Raw genomic sequence first — 5,851 nt, forward strand, 5'->3', positions numbered from 1 at the left:
TTAATTTCTTGTATTGAAGCACCTGCAGGCTGGGTTCACACAAACACTCATAAGACATTCACCTTCAAACTCTTGCACATCATTAGTTTGTTTTTTAATATTAACATTACTGTATATTTCAATTCTGATATCATAATCATAATCAATTTATAGCCATTTTCCATGCCTGCATTATACTGTACAGTCGGCCACAGGAATAAGTATAAACTGTAAGGTCTGAAAATGGTCTGGTAAAGTTGAAACTGTGCATCCAGACGCATGATGAAATTCAGCTCCCCCCCCCCCACCTGTTATCTCTAACTATTTTCTGTTCCCCCTTCTATATTCTTCTATTTAATCCTCTTCCTTCCTTTACTAATCAGAACATAAGTATAAAAAAAGTAGGGTAAGAGAAAAAGTGGAGGAGGAGGAGGGAGCTGTACGATAACTGCAATCCCATTCGGCAACAAGTTTACTACCATTGGATACAATATATTACTTGTAATATAAACCCAAGACACTCGAAAATCATTCACAACAAATGTACTTACTGCATAACATATATGTAGGAATAAAACATAAATTGCAGGTCATTTTGTAATTTTGTCTTCTGTTCAGGACAGTGTTGCCAGATATTTTGTCTCAAACACAAACCGTAGGTGTATACTTATTCTTGTGGCCGACTGTACATTATAAATATAATTAAATTTTTTTTTTCTTTACATTACAAATAAATAAGAGAATGACTTCATCTATAACACAAACTCTTACTATACTCATACAGTACGGTACTGTATACTGTACTTCCTTAACTGAGTAAATCAAATATTTCAGTATAATATTACAGACATGAACTGAAAGGCAGCAAAAATCAATCAATGTTAATTATGGCCATAATTTTATATTTTCATTAAATGAAAATATATCTTCTCACAATAGCAAAAAATTAAAATTTTAACCAATACAATAAATTTGAGTTTCAAGTCTTCGTCTTTGAGTTTCATCACAATGCGATGGGACAGGATGTAAGGGGGTGCCCAATAAACTAGGCCCCTCGGAGGCAAATCTGAATGCGATGGGACAGTCTATGTTTGTTTTGATGCCAGACTGAACTATTTGTTGAAATAAACTCTGGAAGATACTGTATTTACTATTATCAGATACAGGTGTAAAAAAAAATTAGCAAATCTCTTTAAATATAAAATAACTTTACATTTTGGTATCAGATTCTCCTTGTAGAATACTTCCTTAAGTAGTATGTGCAGAGTTTTCCATAAATTTTCTACTAATTATACATGACTAAAGAAAAAGACATGCTTGAGGTTGTTACAGCAGACATCCCTGTAAATAGCATTACAACCTAGATCCTGAACACTCATATATACACAACAAAACTAATATCCTATAAATAGGGTCTTGGTCGAGTTAAATTAAATTATTGTACTTTGAAAGCACTGTTTCTGATATCAATGTCTGCAGTGAATTTCAGTCACTGGTCTCTTAGTGCATTAGGACCAGGTACACTTAAAGTTTCATGTGTATGTACTTCAGATACCTGTATTATTTGGAATTTTGTGACAAGGACCATATTGGAAATTATTATTACTAATACAGTACTTACAGCATACATGTACTGTACTAGATGAATTTTTACCCTATAAAATCAAGCGATGTTTTGGGGATTGTTCTTGATGTCCATTCATGAAGATAAAAAATATTATCTTGTGCATTTAACTGTCTAAGAGAGTCGTTTCATTTCTTCTTATACAATCTAATGACTACATTTAGCAAAAATGGATACTGGGTATATATAATCTTAAATTATTTTTAATGATCAATGTAAAGGTTTGAGCTTTATACAGTGGTCCCTCGGTTAACGAACGCCTCGGTTAACAAAATTTCGGTTAATGAATTACCTTCCATAAGAATCTTAAATTCGGTTAACGAACAAAAATTCGATTAACAAAATCCTTACAAAAATCACGTTTTGTTGTGAGCATCAGCTGGTCAGCTGATGGCCCAGCCTGCCAATTCAGTAATCTGTTCTAAGTTTAAATTCGTTTCCAATGGATTAAATATCATTTAATTTGAGCTTTTTTAATATTTTTTAATGTTTTATATTAAAATTATTAGTCATTTTAACATTTATTTAACATATTGATAATATATGCAGTACAGGGAACTAGTTAGTTGTGCACCCATCAGATGCATGGGTAGGTCACCAGGCGTCAGTCTGGCTTTGTTTTCTGTGGAGAGAGCACCTATTTTGTTGGTGTCTTGAATATTTTTGCATTTTTCATTGAAATTATTGGTCATTCTGAACTTTAGTTAACGTATTGATAATATATAGTGCAGTGCAGTGTTGATTTAAAGAAAATAATCTTGAATTACACCAAGTGAACTTAAAATTTTATGAGTGAAATGACAGCATCAAGCATGGGTCCAAAGAAGGTGATTTTTCCTCCATACCATTTCCTTCTCTTCTTCTTTCTCCTTCACCCCACTTCTAATTCCCATCATCATCAACCAGGAGCCTTCTACATACACACCTCAAAGTAAGTGTACTTTACTGCATTTTTTTTTACATTGTATGTACTTTTGGTGAGTTGGAACCAATTACCCAATATCTCATTGAAACAATGGATTTGGTTAAAGAAATTTCGGTTAACGAATGACCTGGAACAAATTGTGTTCGTTAACCGAGGGACCACTGTATCTTAAAAAACAGGTAGAGCACAACAAAGGCTAGTACAGTACAGTACACTATATATCCTTATCTTCAAAGTTTATATATTGTATTCTTTCATTTCCAAGACACACATGGATTAATATAAATTGTGTGATTTGATTATGAACTTGAGTCCACATCAATACCAACACCCTATTTTTATTACAGTATCAAGACACTGTTATAAGTGTGTAGAAGCAACACACAGAAGAGGACTATACAGTAAAACCTTGATTAACCGACCACATATGGGGGGAAGGGGCCGACGGATAATCCAAAAGGTCGGTTAATAGTAAATAAAGTCTACAGAAATAAAACATACATTTTCAAAGTACCTTTCCCTAACCTACCTCATTTAAGTCCCTCTATTCATTTTTGTTCATTTGCCATTCATATTTCAATGGAATTTGCTTTAAAACATTAACCATTTTAGTAAATAAATATGAACCAGACCAGAAACCGTGAATAAAAATTGGAAAAGTCAAAGAACATATGTCATCACAAAAATTGTGACCAAGTCCCAGGTTGCTGATCTGACTTTCTGCCACATTTACACACAATTGCAGGGTCTCAATTATTTCTCTTACTATTGACAACACAACATAGATACAGGTAAATTGTTTCTCACTCTTGATTTTCTTTTCATTTTTGCATTTCTTTATGGTTCTTTATTACTATTATTATTATTATCATTATTAATATTATTACATTATCACCCCCCAGGCCCCGATGTGGGTCAATGACCTGTGCCCGGGTGGGCTAATCCCCGTGTAAAAAAAAAAAAAATATATATATATATATATATATATATATATATATATATATATATATATATATAATTTTTTTTTTTTTTAGGGGTCCGGGATTGACGGTTAATCCAAAAGTCGGTTAATCGTGGTTTTACTGTACTTATAGCTGCAACTTATAACTGCAACTACTTCTCAATCAACAAGATTTGTTCCTCCAACAAATTGGAAGCACTGTGCGCACACACAGAGGTATCAACCGATCCCACAATAATATTTTTTTTTCAGAATTACTGAATTTTCTTCCCAACTCAAATTCCTTTAAAAAAAAATTTTTTATGGGGGAGGGATTTACAATTATGGTTTAAGTTGCTAGAGAGCAGTGATGTATTACGATGCTGCTGCTCACCCTCGGTGAAACTTTGATAATGAAGAATTAACACAAAATTAATTTTTGCCATCAGTACTGAGCTAAAGTCAACATCAAATGTGGTTATAAATATGATAGACAATTAACTCAAATTGTATGTTAGCAGAAAGATACACTGGTTCCTTCCTGCTTGAAACTACTGTACTGTACTGTACTATGAGCAGGAAAATGAGACAATACCCTCCAGTCCTTCGAAGTAAAGTCTAATTGATCAGTTGAGATTAACAATGTCTAACATCAATTTTGCATGAAAGGAATCCAAATAATTTTTAAAAGTATGGCTGGACTAGATCCTAGATGTAACTTATAATCCGGTATCATCTGCGTAGTCTGGCTTGGGCAGAGGATTTGATCGCAGGAGATGGGTCAAGAGACTGTAGAGAAAGAAAAATGGTCCATAGAGAATGTTATTAAAGAAATGTCAAGTCAATACCCTGTAATTATGCTTTATGAAAAAGCCGTTTTTTCTAAAAAACAGTTTTTGTGATATAGTCCAGAATGCAACGTCTAGTTTTATACCAAGGTATGTAAATGCCTAGCATTAACTTGCCAGGCCAACATACAGGCAATTAAAACATCTAATAATTACTTAAATACATAATATTTGGAGGACACGTCGCTACCTGGCATTTAATTGCAATTCTCCATCATATGCATTGCTACCGTCATCTCTTGCCCTAGAGCGAGCAGTAAACAAATGTCAACTCTCAGGGGGGTGGAAATGGGTAGGATGTTAACTTCACATTCTGGACTATACAGTATCACAAAAAATGGTTTTCAGAAAAAAACGTCTTTTTGTTCAATCCAGAAAGCCACGTCTAGCTTTGATTACCCGAGCAGGAGGTGGAGAGGGAGGTGACAGTGCACATAAGGCTCCGCTAGCTTAGGTCCAGATTATAATTATAAACTTTTTGGAATATTTTCCAATATTAGGAACATTTACCAAAAGGTAAAATGTTAATTTACATATCCAATTACGATACAGTACTCACTTTACTCTGATGAGGTAGAAGAAGGTCCTGGTTGTGGAGATTAACTAGGTGGGGGAGGGGAACCCAGCACCACCACATGTGAAGCATCTTTCAGAGATAGATGAAGATAGCTGTTTTGAAAGGTTTTGAAGAATTCCAAAAGCCCACTTCTTTGATCTGACTGAGGCTCATATGCTGCAGATAGGCCACAGACCCTGCATATTTCCTGGTGTAATGTGCCAAAAATTTTCTTGCCAGGGTCTGCTTGACTCACTGAGATAAATATTTTGTCATTTGACTTGGAGACAATTTCTTTCCATCCTGTGATGATAATACATAGGGGCCTCGATTAGGGAATCTGGTTAACCGTTCTTGAAGATACTTAACTGGGCACAATTTATGAGGAACCCTTGTCTCATCCATTAGCCATTTTATCCTGATAGGTTGAGCTTGAAAATCCTTCCTTTCATTTTTTCTTAGGATCTCCGTAGGAAAAAGGGTGACATCTTCCTCAGAAAATACCAATAGTGATGGATTATTGGAAATTGAAGTCATTTCACTGATTCTCATACCTGTTGCTATTGCTAGAAGGAAGGCTGCCTTCTGGAGCAATCTGTCCTGGTTCAGATTTGTATTGTAATTAGGCCCCATAAGAAATTTAGTAACTTTACCTACAAACCAAGGTGGGATCCTCTTAGGCTGAGGGGGGTCTCTGAATGAAAAAAGAATATCTGAGCAGTTGATAAATTCTTGGGTTCAAAGTAATATTAAAACCCCACACCATAGGGTCAACCAATGCTGATTTATAAGATGCAATTGTAGATCCTTGAAGGCTTTTAACTCTGAACAGAAAATCTAAAAATTCTAACACCAGTTTCCGACAATGTGATTGGAGTCGTTAACCTGATAAATTGTTGAAAAAGTTTCCAAGCTTTCTCATATTGCATAGAAGTTTAGGGTCTATGACCTGCTATCACTTGGTTAATTACACTGATCA

The sequence above is a fragment of the Homarus americanus genome, unplaced genomic scaffold (assembly GCF_018991925.1).
Source record: "Homarus americanus isolate GMGI-L3 unplaced genomic scaffold, GMGI_Hamer_2.0 scaffold31037, whole genome shotgun sequence".
Lineage (NCBI taxonomy): Eukaryota > Metazoa > Arthropoda > Malacostraca > Decapoda > Nephropidae > Homarus > Homarus americanus.